The following is a 16804-nucleotide window of genomic DNA, read 5'->3' as shown; positions in this document are numbered from 1 at the left end:
TTTAAAATTTTTAAATTCGATCAATAATAATACAAAATGTTGAAAGTGGAATTTTGTTCCCCCTGTAAGACGTTAGATAGGTAGCCTGCAACTGACCTGGCTGCCGTGAACAGTTTTATCTGACAGTGGAACCTGACCAACATTCAAAGGACCTTGACAATTACGCTGTTATAAACGAGTGTAGTTGTAATCGAGATTCGCATTTTCAGTCTACTGTGTGGTAAATGGAAAAGAACAAATTGATGTAGCGTTGTTTTCTTTTACATGGAGTATTCACGCCTACCTTACATGAATATTGTATACGCAGCAGTATGTAGATTCTCAGTCAAACTTCTTTACTTAGGAGTGAAGTGATCAGTCATTTTACTCTGCTGTCTATCTGCCCAATACACACTTTCTAAATTACGTTCTATGATCATTACTTCATTTGCAATTTCCTTGTCCCCTTCCCTCTCTTCATAGAATATGTTCACAATCCTAATGGCTACTAAATCGTCATTCACAGTAGGGTTAGACACCATATTTCTTCTTCTTCTTCTTCTTCTTCATCATCATCTCGTCACTTCATTTGGAATTTCGTCTTTAGTTTGTGCTTTGGTTGTAATTAGGTCATCATCATACATTTCATAGTCGCACTGATTGAGAATACAGTTGATTTCAGAAGCAATGCAGATAGCGGCAGATCATCAGTGTCATCGAACGTATCTTCTGTTTCGGTGGCATTTATTTCTTCAGTTGCGAATCCCGCATGACGGAAACAGATTTTGATGGTTTGGTCTCTGACCCTGCTCCACGCTTTGATAGTGCGTCTGATCGCATCCATCAGTGTAATAAAATAATCCTACTTTTTCTCAAAGCACTGTATCATTTTCAGTAATATAAGCTTACGACACTAGCATTTCAGACCCTTAATTACTCCTTGGTCCATGGCTGGAATAAGTTTGTCATATTTGCAAGAAGAAAAACAAGCTTGATACTCTCCAGACCAGAGAGTGCTGGATGTGCTGGACAGTTGTCAACAACAATCAGTGCCTTTTTTTCTGTCTTCTAAGTTTCCGATCCCAAAGCCTTATTTCAGCTTCAAAGAGTTCGGAGAACATGCAGGACTTTTATTAGCTGTGAAGTGCACTGGCAGATCTTTTACATGCTTAAAACACCTACGATTTTTTTATTTACCTATCACCAACAACGTTTGCTTCTCAGTTCCATCTGTGTTAGCAACAAAGTAGAACTATTATTTGTTCTTTAGATAACTTGCTACCAACGCATTTTTCGCCCTTGAATTTCAGGGTTTTGTCAGGCGTCAATTTAAAGGAAATACCCGTCTCGTCTGCATTAAAGATGTCACAAAATGCATACCCTCCACGCTTTGTAGGCCACAGGGTTGCGAGCCAATGTCGGATTGTTTCACTATTCATACTGTTGGCTGCACCGCTCACTTAACCAAAAGAAATACCGTGACGTTGCTTGAATCTGTCAATCACGCCACTGTTGCACACAAATTCCTCATTTTTTTCAATTTCTTACCAAATTCTTTTTCTTTCACTACAAGGAGAGGTCCACTGATGCTTCTCTGTTGCTTAAACCACTTGAGCTGCTCTTCACTAAAGTCACTCCGTACAGCTATTCGCAACCGCTTAACTTTAGATCTATTTTGTTTAAATGCAGTAACAATTTATTCCCGTTCTTCCAAACCGTTTGGACTGTGGAATTTACGAGGCAAAATTGCTCCGTTCTCGATTTCACGAATAACTCACTTTTTCTTCCACTATTAAAACTTTTGTTGTACTGGCCATGTTGCTCTAAAATGGGTAACTTCGTAACTACTTGTTGTGGAAACTGACATGACGTGTACTGTTGGCTAGTTCTGTGGTTGTCACCACTACTGTCGTATGTAGAGTGACCAGATGCAATTGTTTAAAAAGGAGGACAAAGAGCTTCAAAAAGGAGGACAAAGGACGAAAAAAGAGGACACATCAAACGGGTCAGCAACAGATGAGGATACCATCCGTCAGCTTTGGACAAGTCACGTGACTGCTGGGAATTACCGGTAAAACTAGTAGTTAATTGTTACTGATGGTCAGGTGGTGGTTAACTGAGCAATATAAAAAAGTTGAAAACATTGATTGTGATGACAGTGTGGCGTCAATTGTTTTGTTATGTCAACAACACGGAATTGTTTACAAAGCGAAAAACTTAAGACCATTCACCTCCCTTCATTCGACGCACCGCTACAATCTACACTCCTGGAAATTGAAATAAGAACACCGTGAATTCATTGTCCCAGGAAGGGGAAACTTTATTGACACATTCCTGGGGTCAGATACATCACATGATCACACTGACAGAACCACAGGCACATAGACACAGGCAACAGAGCATGCACAATGTCGGCACTAGCACAGTGTATATCCACCTTTCGCAGCAATGCACGCAGCTATTCTCCCATGGAGACGATCGTAGAGATGCTGGATGTAGTCCTGTGGAACGGCTTGCCATGCCATTTCCACCTGGCGCCCAGTTGGACCAGCGTTCGTGCTGGACGTGCAGACCGCGTGAGACGACGCTTCATCCAGTCCCAAACATGCTCAACGGGGGACAGATCCGGAGATCTTGCTGGCCAGGGTAGTTGACTTACATCTTCTAGAGCACGTTGGGTGGCACGGGATACATGCGGACGTGCATTGTCCTGTTGGAACAGCAAGTTCCTCTGCCGGTCTAGGAATGGTAGAACGATGGGTTCGATGACGGTTTGGATGTACCGTGCACTATTCAGTGTCCCCTCGACAATCACCAGAGGTGTACGGACAGTGTAGGAGATCGCTCCCCACACCATGATGCCGGGTGTTGGCCCTGTGTGCCTCGGTCGTATGCAGTCCTGATTGCGGCGCTCACCTGCACGGCGCCAAACACGCATACGACCATCATTGGCACCATGGCAGAAGCGACTCTCATCGCTGAAGACGACACTTCTCCATTCGTCCCTCCATTCACGCCTGTCGCGACACCACTGGAGGCGGGCTGCACGATGTTGGGGCGTGAGCGAAAGACGGCCTGACGGTGGGCGGGACCGTAGCCCAGCTTCATGGAGGCGGTTGCGAATGGTCCTCGCCGATACCCCAGGAGCAACAGTGTCCCTAATTTGCTGGGAAGTGGCGGTGCAGTCCCCTACGGCACTGCGTAGGATCCTACGGTCTTGGCGTGCATCCGTGCGTCGCTGCTGTCCGGTCCCAGGTCGACGGGCACGTGCACCTTCCGACGACCACTGGCGACAACATCGTTGTACTGTGGAGACCTCACGCCCCACGTGTTGAGCAATTCGGCGGTACGTCCACCCGGCCTCCCGCATGCCCACTATACGCCCTCGCTCAAAGTCCGTCTGCTGCACATACGGTTCACGTCCACGCTGTCGCGGCATGCTACCAGTGTTAAAGACTGCGATGGAACTCCGTATGCCACGGCAAACTGGCCGACACTGACGGCGGCGGTGCACAAATGCTGCGCAGCTAGCGCCATTCGACGGCCAACACCGCGGTTCCTGGTGTGTCCGCTGTGCCGTGCGTGTGATCATTGCTTGTACAGCCCTCTCGCAGTGTCCGGAGCAAGTATGGTGGGTCTGACACACCGGTGTCAATGTGTTCTTTTTTCCATTTCCTGGAGTGTACAATTCAAGCTGCAGCTGACGACATGTAAACTGCACTTTAACCTTCCGAATACAAATATATTTAATGACTATGAAACAATGAAATAACATCATGACAGTTCATCTGTCGATTTATTTCTTACGTTTATTGGCCACTGAGACGTACGTTCCAGCTCCACATTTCTTGCATTCCGCCCCAAATTCATTTCCTCCTTTCTTAAAGACGGATATTTGCAGGAAAGGACATCAGAAAATGTGCACTTTCGTTCAGGCATAGCCACATATTTTACGTAACTCACTCAATTAAAAATTACACTCACAAATCACACGTGCACTGCAGGAAGCCAAGCCAATACAAAGCGAAGATACGAAACGAAAATTTTAAAGAATCGGTATTTGCATTCGCTAATAGGTAGCGAACCATGAACTATGTTCCATGGACCTTGCCGTTGGTGGGGAGGCTTGCGTGTCTCTGTGATACAGATAGCCGTACCGTAGGTGCAACCCAAACGGAGGGGTATCTGTTGAGAGGCCAGACAAACGTGTGGTTCCTGAAGAGTGGCAGCAGCCTTTTCAGTAGTTGCAAGGGCAACAGTCTGGATGATTGACTGATCTGGCGTTGTAACAATAACCAAAACGGCCTTGCTGTGCTGGTACTGCGAACGGCTGAAAGCAAGGGGAAACTAAGGCCGTAATTTTTCCCGAGGGCATGCAGCTTTACTGTATGAAAGCATGGAGAGCTGCATCAAACCAGTCTCAGGACTGAAGACCACAACAACAACAACAACAACAATAGGTAGATAGACGATAGCATCGACGATCCTGGTGCCACCTACTAACACCGCCTTCTTGCGTGTTTATCACGAAGGCTGTGCCAATAGTTAAAGTATTTAAGAAAAGAGCAATAGAACGGGACGAATTGTAAATTTAACTGTATTACGTTCAACTTTGCGAAAAAGCCGGACACTGTAAAAATCCGCCCGGGCCCCGGACAAAGAGCTAAAAAGGAGGACAAGTCCGGATTAATCCGGACATCTGGTCACCCTAGTCGTATGCATTCGTTAAGGTAACAATGACGTGACGAGCCTATGCTACACTTATTGTTGACGAAAGAGCAGAGAGAAGAATATACCAGGCTGCCATATTACAACAGATTTCCTTCCACAGTACAATGATAATTGGAAAATCTTCTGGCTAAGTGAGCAGTGATGTTATATACGAAGTACAAGCATATTCATTTGTCGTATTAAGCAAGGGCGAGAAGTATGTTCCTTACGAGGAATATGGTCGTACCAGGGCCAAGTTGATGTTGTAACCGATATCGTTTTAAGGCTGGTGGTTACGAGGTTAGTTCCTGGAGGTCAGCACCCGCTCCTGCACTGCGAGCTGCACCCAGCTCCTACCGACGGCGGCGCATCTCATCCGTGCCCCGTGTTCTCCGCCTCGGGCGCCCGTCGTGGGTGCTCTTGAGACTCGACATCCCCAGAGAAGCCGCCAGCCGTAATTCACGTGACCGCTCTCTCCTCGCTTAAAACTCTGGAAAGAAGGAAGTACTAGACACTTCCTGTGGTCGCCCGCCTTACTGTCGCTTTCAGAGAGACAGGAGAAAGAGCAGAACCAGCCAGTGCTGCGCACATAGGTCGCTCGTCTAATAAATAAGGCAAAACTATGTGAAAGTTTGAGGGAGACGAACAACACGTTAAACTCTACCTTAACGGATTACCCGTAATGACAACCACTTGCACGACAAGCATATAATATCTGTGTTTGTGGATCGTTCTGGATATTGCAAACAGTGGGAGAATTTTGGACTTGCGAGAGCAACTACAAATAAACGTACACTAGTACGATTTGGATGTCACATATTCGCCACAGCCATATCTGTATTAGCTGAATCTTCGAAATTTTATTTCCAGCCACAAAATCTCAGTTACAGCGGCCGATTCCATCTATGTTTCATGAAACATAGTGATTTTGGCATACAAATGTAGCACACATACGCTGCTTCATTATGTTGTTAATCATAGGCGGTTCTCACCGAAATTCCATATCAAATTTCTTCAAGATGAAAGACCGTAATTTTTTCTGTTCCAGTCGTTACCATCCACCTCTAACATATCTGCTCTCAGCAGCGCAAAAATTTAATATCGCGGTAGTGCATTTGACAAAGCCAGATGTCTTCGCGTAAATAAAATGCTAGTGTTACCGATAGTAGCTTTCTAAACCCCAAATTTCTTTCAGCTAATCGTTTCTGCATTCTTGAGTCTTTGGTTTTGATTCCAGATACTCTATAATTCTCCTGGGACTGTCAGATTATTCTTCCCAATAACTAAATGATACCGCACGTTAAGAAAGTACACTTCTTAAAGGCCACCATCTGGTAACCCACTAACAAATTGAAAATTCAGTGAGACGTTAATGACGGGCATGCGAATCCACAAACCTCTACAAAGATTACTCTAGAAAACAAAACTGCAACATTACTTAAGGGTGTGCCTACGAAAGTTCTGGGGGACATTAAAAGTCGTGGCAAGCAGCAATCAAAAAATACTACTACCAAGTTCCTCTCTGAGCATATACGAACACCCATGACTACACGTGTCATTTCTGTGTGCCCAATGTTGCTGACATCCTGAAGATATCAATTCAATAACGGCTGTGATTATTTATTGCGTGGTTATGGATGATGCTAACCGCACAACGAGCTCCACTTGTTCCACAATCAGGAGTAGCATGGTGGAGTGATGCAGCCATTTATTCATTACGTGTGATACCAGCAGAGCTCCGGTTACGCATCGCGATTGACCCCGTGGAACTGTAAGGTCTTGGAAATCTTCCACTGCGACACCTGCAACATGAGCACTAAGACTGCCTTTCTAAGAAATTGCATTTTCTACTTCAGCATCAGAGGAACAAAATATTGCTGAGCACATACTACCGAAAAGTTAATGTCACCTTAATAACAACTATTGGTGATATTAAAGCTTATAGCTCTGTAGAGTACAGTGTCTCAGTGTATGAGCTAGCCCTGAGTGCCTTTCTGCAACGAGTTCTTCTCGGCCTGTCTCTTCGATACACCAATGGGAAAATTCCGACGATTTCTGCGAAGAAAAAAGAAGCGCAGTCAGCTAAAGTTAACGTTTTGTCATTTTTTGGTCCTTTCCAGATATTAGGTGCTATGTAGCTTATAATGGATTTTTTTTATTTTCATGCGACAGCTTACAGGACATACGTACTGCATGTCACAAGGCTGTCTTATATTACTTATTACGACTGGTTTCGTTCAATGACCATCGTCACTGAAGAAAAAATTACAATCCGTCACAGATATTACATGTCTTCATATCAAAGAATAACTTGATCATAGTCAAAATAGTAAAACAGCGAACGTAAGTTTAGAGTACTAAAGCTCTATCAGTGACAAGCAAATTGCTGGCTAAATTGTTTTACACATTTTGACTACGATCAGTTATTGAAATGATCGTAATTTGTTCTTCTGTGAGGATAGCCAATGACCGAAACCGACCATAATAAATAAGTAGCACAAGACAGCATTGTGTCACGCATTTTTCCATGTTTATAAAGGAGATAGGAGAAGATTACCTAAACGAAGGCCATATGTGCGTGGAATTCCAAAGCGAGCTACTGACTGTCGGGACTGTCCTGTAATAGGATGCAACGCTTCATTAGAAAGGCCTCGAGTAAGGAATTGTTCAGGATCATTATTTGTAAGCAAACTTCGGAAATAGCAAAAGCGACGAATCTGTATAGCTCATAGCGTGCAGAGTAGTGGAAGTACCAGTGGCAGCGTAAATTGAGGAACTAACGTGACTTGGATGTAGGACGCGTAGACCACCAATGCCTGGCCAGCTTAAGGTCACAAAGGACGCCGTGTGGCACGTGTGGGATTCGGTTAAATTTTTAAGCCATCTGACAACATTTTAAGCACTTAATGCAAACTTATGCCTAGATTTTATCATTTTTCTTTCTATATTTATTTTTTAACTCTGATCAACGTAAACTACTGGTACGCTGTGGGTTAACCTCTGCTGTACACTTCACAGTGGTTTGTACAGTGTAAATGTAGATAGATCACTAACACACATCAATGCAGACTATCTCGTATAAACGTATTCAGCGTTGTAACACAGATACGAGAACTGGGACTTTACTTTTATCGCACATCGCCTGGCGGCACCTTCCGCTAGCGTCTTAAAGCAGCATCCCAAATCTCCCATTGCGCAGTATTATCACATTTTAGAAATTTCGGCTTGAAACTCCTTGTGTATGATTGTCTTAAGTATTTTATTAGATTCGGTAGTCAATGACATAAGTTAGGCTTGCTATCTGCCGCCTGCCCTAACGGTCTCTAGCGCCTTTCTATACAGGTGGGAGCAAGCTTAGAGGAAAAATTATTGATTTCATCCACGAAAATGGAAAGCTCTGGATATTTCTCAGCGCTTGTGTCGCTTATAAGTTCTCACCACTTTCTCGGGGTACAGCCACACACTTTTGACGGGAAGCCTTGGCTTTCGTTCTGCTCTGAAGGCTTACCACTTTGAGCTGTTTCTTCACGCTTCCTCATTGATTCAGTTCTAGTGGCACTTGTTCGTGATAGTCTTATCTGGTATCGATTTCAAACTTTTGGGATCTACGGTGAGTAGTTTCTTAATTCTCACTAAGATGTAATTAAGCACCCTCGTACGAGCTCTAACTTGTGTACGAAATTATACTACACTATTATGCTAAAAGGAACAATCTTATTCCCCAGCAGGTGTGCCCACGTAATGACTTGTGGCGCTTCACGCTAATACTTAGCTGTCGGGGCGTTGCTTCTGTGAATTTGTACAGTTCTTCTAGATCTCTTTGACCAATTCCCAAGATCCCAACGTAAGGTGTTCCGGTCACCGGATGGAGTTCTGCGTCCGGGAAACCCCGAGGTAAGTGCAAGTTTAAGACCTCGATTTTACATCCTCTGCAAGCGATCGATATGTGCACCGGTCGCATTTCACCAGACTCCTGTCGCATACTCCAAAACTCAATGCGGGACAACTCAAAGGTCTTGTGGCAGCGTGGATGTCGCGTTTAGCAGTGAACAGATCTCACGCACCCTTCTGAGAACTGTGGCCGTCAGCTTCTCACAATTTTGGAGTCCAGTTAGGAGTTTTCTTTATTGATTCCTCAGGCACATGAACCTGGCCCCGTTCCAGTCTCTATTTCCGCTCATGATACCAGGTCGTCGCAGTCGATCTGGCGTCTGCGCAGTATGAGTTGGACGTTTCTGTTACTTGTCTAGTAGCTCCGTGACATCAGCGTACAGCCGAGAACCAAGTATCGAACACTAAGGGAGTGTCCATAGCCCCTAAAAGATAACGTCGGGAGTTCCTCGATGCTTTTCGCGGATGATGCTGTTTTATACAGAAACGTGGCAACGTTAGAAAATTGCAGTGAAATGCACAGAGTACCAGTACTTGGTGAGAGAAGTGGCTATTGGTCGTCATCATAAACAGATGCAACGCATTGCGAATACATAGACAGAAACATCTGTTACTGGACGAGTACATTATTGACAACTTTTTTTTTTCCACTGAAGCTGTTACTTCCATAAAATGTCAAGTATACGTAGGGAGCGATCTGATTACTACATATAATTAATCGTATGATGCCAGATAGATTCAATGGAAGAACCCACAGGAAATGTAGTCCTTTAACAGAAAAAGTAGCTTACAAATCACTAGCTCGAACAATACTTGGATACAGCTGTTCAATAAGGGATCTGTACAGATAGGATTGATAGAAGAAATAGAAAGATCCAAAGAAGAGCAGTAAATTTAGTAAGCGCGAAGCGTTATGGAGACGTGTTACTTCACTCGCGCCTGACGGTGCTTCATGACATGTTGCAAACTGTTGTATGCCTCCCCAGGGACAAATGTCAAATGACCTACGCCGGTACATTCCCGCCTTCATCGTGTAAAAGCAATTCGCAAATAACCGCCGAAATTCAATTACCGCGTTATTAAGCACGCTCGCCAAGGTGACGGTCAACTATTCAGCGGGTAGCACGCACGCACACACACACACACACACACACACACACACACACACACACACACACACGTGAAGGCCGCGCATTACAGGGGCTATTCTGCTGGTGGCGAGAAGAAACTGATCCGGCGCAGGTGACTCAGCGCCCGCCAACCCGCCCAGTCGGCGGCGATCTTTTGAGAGACGCGGCCGCTGAAGTAGACGAGAGAAAAAGTTCGCGGGGCAGGGCAGGGCAGGGAAGCAGCCACAAAGCGGCCGGCGCTCCTATTCGCGCCGCTAAAAGTGTTGACACAGCCGCGGCCGCTGTAATTACGGCCGCCTAAACAATCGGCCGGCCGAACCGCGCGCCGCGGCCTTAATTAGTGTCTCGTTATTACTGCTGAGCCGAGACCATTACACAACGAGTGCGCAAGGATCCGCGTCATGTTATTACGACCTGTAATTCGCTCCAGCTCTGACGCAATTTGCTACCGCGGTGCGGCGCGGGTATGGCAAAAACTGCCCGCTTTCATCAAGAGACGCCCGTGGCCGCCACCGCGAGATGCGAACGTATCGGGGCTTTCCCGCGCTTGCCGCGGCGCGATACCAACTGGGAAATTTTGGCGCTTAGCCCTCTCGGGTATCAGCAAGCGCAGCTACAGGGTTCGGGTCTACGGGCACAGTCTGTTATTGTCACTGTCTTCTTCCCTCAGATTTAACGTGTTATTACTCTCGCCTTTTCGTTGGTGGAGAGGCTTGCGTACCTCAGCGATACAGATAGCCGTACCGTAGGTGTAGCCACAACGGAGGGGTATCTGTTGAGAGGCCAGACAAACGTGTGGTACCTGAAGAGGGGCAGCAGCCTTCTCAGTAGTTGCGGGGGGCAACAGTCTGGATGATTGACTAATCTGGCCTTGTAACATCAACCAAAACGACCTTTCTGTGCTGGTACTACGAACGGCTGACAGCAAGGGGAAACTACAGCCGTAATTTTTCCCGAGATCACCCAGCCTTGCTGTATGGTGAAATGATGATGGCGATGGCGCCTTCTTGGACAAAATATCCCCATTGGGATTTCCGGGAGAGGCTACTCAGGAGGACGTCGTTATCAGGAGAAACAAAACAGGCGTTCTACGGATCGGAGTGTTGAATGTCAGATCGCTTAATCGGGCAAATATGTTAGCAAATTTAAGAAGAGAAATTGATAGGTTGAAGTTAGATATTCTGGAATTTAGAAGTACGGTGGCACGCGGAACAAGACTTCTGGTCCGTTGAATACAGGGTTATAAACACAAAATCAAATAAGGGTAATGCAGGAGTACGTTCAATAATGAAATAAAAATAGAAGCGCGGATAAGCTACTACGAACAGCATAGTGGACGCATTTTGTAGCTAAGATAGACACGCCTACCATAGTAGTACAAGTTCATATTCCAACCAGCTCCGCAGATGAAGAGACTGAAGAAATGTATGATGCAGTGGAAGAAATTATTCAGATAGTTAAGGGAGACGAAAATTTAATATTCATGGGGGACTGGAATTCGATAGCAGGTAAAGGAAGAGAAGGAAAAGTAGTAGGTGAATATGGCTTTGGGATAAGAAATGAAAGAGGAAGCCGCTTGGTAGAATTTTGCACAGAGAATAACTTAATCATAATTAATACTTGGTTTAAGAATTATGAAAGAAGGTTGTATATGTGGAAGAGGCCTGGAGATACTGGAAGATTTCAGATACATTATGTAACTGTAGCACAGAGATTTAGGAACAAGGTTTTAAATTGTAAGACATTTCCAGGAACAGATGTGGACTGGATGGTTCAGATGGCTCTGAGCACTATGGGACTTAACATCTGAGGTCATCAGTCCCCTAGAACTTAGAACTACTTAAACCTAACTAACCTAAGGACATCACACACACCTATGCCCGAGGCAGGATTCGAACCTGCGACCGTGGCGGTAGCGCGGTTCCAGACTGTAGTGCATAGAATAGCTCGAGATGTGGACTCTGGCCACAATTTATTGATTATGAACAGTAGATTAAAACGAGGTTGTAGAGAGTTTCAGAAAGAGCATTAGGGAACGCTTGACAAGAACGGGAAAAAAATACAGTAGGAGAAGAATGGATAGCTTTGACAGATGAAATAGTGAAAGCAGCAGAGGATCAGGTAGGTAAAAAAACGAGGGCTAGGAGAAATCCTTGTGTAACAGAAGAGATAGTGAATTCGACTGACGAAAGGAGAAAATATAAAGATGCAGTAAATGAAGGAGGCAAAAAGGATTACCAACGTCTCGAAAATGAGATCGACAGGAAGTGCAAACTTGCTAAGCAGCGATGATTAGAGGACAAATGTAAGGATGTAGAGTCATATATCACTCGGGTGAGATAGATACAGCCTACAGGAAAATCAAAGAGACCTTTGCAGAAAAGAGAACCACTTTTATGAATAACAAGAGCTAATATGGAAAACCAGTCCTAAGCAAAGAAGGGAAAACAGAAAGGTTGAAGGAATATATAAAGGGTCTGCACAAAGGCGATGTACTTGAGGGCAGTGTTATGGAAATGGAAGAGTACGTAGATGAAGATGAAACGGGTGATATGATGCTGCGTGAAGAATTTGACAGAACAGTGAAAGACCTGAGTCGAAACAAGGCCACGGGAGTAGACAACATTCCATTAGAACTACGTATAGCCCTGAGAAAGCCAGCCATGACAAAACTGTACCATCTGGTGAGCAAGATGTACGAAACAAGCGAAATACCCTCAGACTTCAAGAATAATGTAATAACTCCAAATCCCAAGAAAGAAAGTGTTGACAGGCGTGAAAATTACCGGACTGTCAGTTTAATAAGTCACAGCTGCAAAATTCTAAAACGAATTCTTTACAGACGAGTGGTAAAACTTGCAGAAGCCGACCTGGGGGAAGATCAGTTTGTATTCCGTAGAAATATTGGAGCATGCGAGGCAATTCTGACGCTACGATTTATCTTAGAAGATAGATTAAGGAAAGGCAAACCTACATTTTGTAGCGTTAGTAGATTTAGAGGAAGCTTTTAACTATGTACACTGGAACACTCTCTTTCAAATTCTGAAGGTGGCAGGGGTAAAATACAGGGAGCGAAAAGCTAGTTACAATTTGTACAGAAACCAGAGGGCAGTTATAAGATGGTTCTGAGCATCATGGGACTCAACTGCTGTGGTCATTAGTCCCCTAGAACTTAGAACTACTTAAACCTAACTAACCTAAGGACATCACACACATCCATGCCCGAGGCAGGATTCGAACCTGCGACCGTAGCAGTCGCACGGTTCCGGACTGCGCGCCTAGAACCGCGAGACCACCGCGGCCGGCGGCAGTTATAAGAGTCGAGGGGCATGAAAGGGAAGCAGACGTTGAGAGTGGAGTGAGACAGGGTTGTAGCCTATCCCCGATGTTATTCATTCTGTAAATTGAGCAAGCAGTAAATGATACGAAAGGAAAATTTGGAGCGGGAATTAAAATCCACGGACAAAACAATGAAAACTTTGAGGTTTGCCGACGACATTCTAATTCTGTCAGAGACAGCAAAGGACCTGGAAGAGCAGTTGAACGGGTTGGACAGTGTCTTGAAAGGAGGATATAAGATGAACATCAACAAAAGCAACCCGATGATAACAGAATGTATTCGAATTAAATCAGGTGATGCTGAGGGAATTAGATTAGGAAACGAGACACTTAAAGTAGTAGACGAGTTCTGCTGCTTGGGGAGCAAAATAACTGATGGTGCTCGATGTAGTGAGGTAGGTTTCGACTTCCTGTTTATGTACGACAATTTCGCTCACACGGGACCCCTGTGTTGTCGGACACCACAGGAAGTGAAGACATGGAACATGGGGAATGGTCTGCATATGTGTAGGTCCTAAAGACTACAGCGCATGCCTGGGAGGCTCAACGAATATGCCAACTTACGCACTGTGTTTCATGTCGTCCATCATTGTTTGTGATTATTTCTGTCCAATGGACAACTGGCACTTACAACAAAGAAAACTACTGAGAAGCTGCATATATTTTTAAGGAAATTCTAAATTGCCAAGAACCCATAAAAAGATTTCTGCCAGAAATTGCACTAAAAGCCAATCCAGATTCACAAGCATCAAATGAGGAAATTGTTAGACAAATTAAAGGGTTAAAAACCAAAAAGCGTCTAGTAAAGGCAGACTTGTTGCAGAATTCTTGAAATCAATTGGCCCAATACAAATTACACTCCTGGAAATTGAAATAAGAACACCGTGAATTCATTGTTCCAGGAAGGGGAAACTTTATTGATTCATTCCTGGGGTCAGATACATCACATGATCACACTGACAGAACCACAGGCAACAGAGCATGCACAATGTCGGCACTAGTACAGTGTATATCCATCTTTCGCAGCAATGCAGGCTGCCCTTCTCCCATGGAGACGATCGTAGAGATGCTAGATGTAGTCCTGTGGAACGGCTTGCCATGCCATTTCCACCTGGCGCCTCAGTTGGACCAGCGTTGGTGCTGGACGTGCAGACCGCGTGAGACGACGCTTCATCCAGTCCCAAACATGCTCAATGGGGGACAGATCCGGAGATCTTGCTGGCCAGGGTAGTTGACTTACATCTTCTAGAGCACGTTGGGTGGCACGGGATACATGCGGACGTGCATTGTCCTGTTGGAACAGCAAGTTCCCTTGCCGGTCTAGGAATGGTAGAACGATGGGTTCGATGACGGTTTGGATGTACCGTGCACTATTCAGTGTCCCCTCGACAATCACCAGAGGTGTACGGACAGTGTAGGAGATCGCTCCCCACACCATGATGCCGGGTGTTGGCCCTGTGTGCCTCGGTCGTGTGCAGTCCTGATTGTGGCGCTCACCTGCACGGCGCCAAACACGCTTACGACCATCATTGGCACAAAGGCAGAAGCGACTCTCATCGCTGAAGACGACATGTCTCCATTCGTCCCTCCATTCACGCCTGTCGCGACACCACTGGAGGCGGGCTGCACGATGTTGGGGCGTGAGCGGAAGACGGCCTAACGGTGTGCGGGACCGTAGACCAGCTTCATGGAGACGGTTGCGAATGGTCCTCGCCGATACCCCAGGAGCAACAGTGTCCCTAATTTGCTGGGAAGTGGCGGTGCGGTCCCCTACGGCACTGCGTAGGATCCTACGGTCTTGGCGTGCATCCGTGCGTCGCTGCGGTCCGGTCCCAAGTCGACGGGCACGTGCACCTTCCGCCGACCACTGGCAACAACATCGATGTACTGTGGAGACCTCACGCCCCACGTGTTGAGCAATTCGGCGGTACGTCCACCCGGCCTCCCGCATGCCCACTATACGCCCTCGCTCTAAGTCCGTCAACTGCACATACGGTTCACGTCCACGCTGTCGCGGCATGCTACCAGTGTTAAAGACTGCGATGGAGCTCCGTATGCCACGGCAAACTGGCTGACACTGACGGCGGCGGTGCACAAATGCTGCCCAGCTAGCGCCATTCGACGGCCAACACCGTGGTTCCTGGTGTGTCCGCTGTGCCGTGCGTATGATCATTGCTTGTACAGCCCTCTCGCAGTGTCCGGAGCAAGTACGGTGGGTCTGACACACCGGTGTCAATGTGTTCTTTTTTCCATTTCCAGGAGTGTAGATTGACCATGCAAAACATTTGGCGTTTTGTCACGGCCCGGGCGGCTCCCCCCGTCGGAGGTTCGAGTCCTCCCTCGTGCATGGGTGTGTGTGTTGTTCTTAGCGTTAGTTGAGGTTAGATTAAGTGGTGTATAAGCTTAGGGACCGATGGCCACAGCAGTTTGGTCCAATCAAACCTTACAATAAATTTCCAATTTTGCAAAACATTTGGCTTACTGAGAAAATTCCAAATGATTGGAAAATTTCATGCATTAATCCACTACATGAAAAGGAGAGCTTTCCCAGAACAAATTTTGGTCCTGAAACTAATCATCGAAAGCTAATCCTCAATCATCAAAAATCTTGTTATAAGAAAGTAGATTGTGCGGTACATTCGTATAATTTTTTTAAAAAAGCTTATTTACTCATTGGACCGTTAATTATCTCTTCCAGATCCTCAAAGTACAAGGTCTGAACTTCAAAATCACAGGAGTTACTAATAAACACAAACTTGCACAAAATCTAGGACAAAATTAATTCCGGAAGATTTTGAAGTTCAAACAGGAGTGAGGCAACGCGATGAATTACGTTTTTTAAACACTGCCCCAATAGTTCAAGAACGGCGAAAACTGAAACCGGAGCTTAAAATTGGCAAATCAATCAAATTAGAAATAATAGGACAGACTGCTTACCTTTTTGCAGACGGAGTGGCGATCTATGTCAGGACACTGAAACAGCGAAAACAGAAACTCTTAAATAAACACCAGAAAGATTAGAGCTCCAAACAACATCTGAAGAAACAAAACACACTTCTAGCAACAACCTGCCATTCAGAATTTTGGAGACTAAATGCGGGAGAATAGAGATTTTCTCAATTCAAATATTTAGAGGAAACTATTCAGAAAACCATTATCGAGACGACTGGTTACGAATTCGTTGTCACAAAATGGAAACAGCTTTCAGGCGTACAGGAGACATCTATAATAAAACATCTATCTCAAAATACACAAAACTGATACATTACAACACGGTCATCATAGCAAACTGTCTTTTGTGGGGCTGAAAGACTCATTTTAGACAGAAAGGACATTTAACAAATCCAACAGAGAGAACTAAAAGCAATCAGGAAAATTTTAGACCCAATTTATGTTGAAGAACAATTAAATAAAATGAGATGTATACCAACATTTATTCACCTAAGAAAAAACTTTGGCTAAAATTCTATACGCTTATTAAATAAAATGGGCGAACCAGCTTACCTATATAGGATGTGAAATTCTATGAAACAGTTGATTAATTTAAAACTGAAGCAAAAGACAACGTGAAGGAAGCAGAAATACTACGTAAACCCGACACAAATAGTTTTGGACATGAAATTCACGAGCGGGCAGTTGGCCTGGCAGAAAAAGCAGAGAAAACCGACGCATCTTGGCCTGAAGAGCGGAGAAAGACAATTCTGAACGAGTGAAAGTAATACGGGCACACAGGGAAGCTAAAACGAAACCCGAAA

General features: G+C 45.1%; 1 protein-coding gene across 3 annotated transcripts in view; it reads right to left on the bottom strand.

Moving 5' to 3' along the window:
- The window catches only part of LOC126356808 (uncharacterized), a 477415-nt gene that overhangs the window by 322520 nt on the left and 138091 nt on the right, over positions 1-16804 (bottom strand). For all 3 annotated transcript variants that reach the window (XM_050007398.1, XM_050007399.1, XM_050007400.1), the window contains exon 2: positions 15987-16022. The gene's annotated coding sequence lies outside the window, so the exon portion shown is untranslated. The remainder of the gene's footprint in view (positions 1-15986; positions 16023-16804) is intronic.

Source organism: Schistocerca gregaria, chromosome 1, assembly GCF_023897955.1.
Source record: "Schistocerca gregaria isolate iqSchGreg1 chromosome 1, iqSchGreg1.2, whole genome shotgun sequence".
Lineage (NCBI taxonomy): Eukaryota > Metazoa > Arthropoda > Insecta > Orthoptera > Acrididae > Schistocerca > Schistocerca gregaria.
Note: the sequence above shows the minus strand (reverse complement) of the source record. Positions and strands in the feature narration are given on the sequence as shown.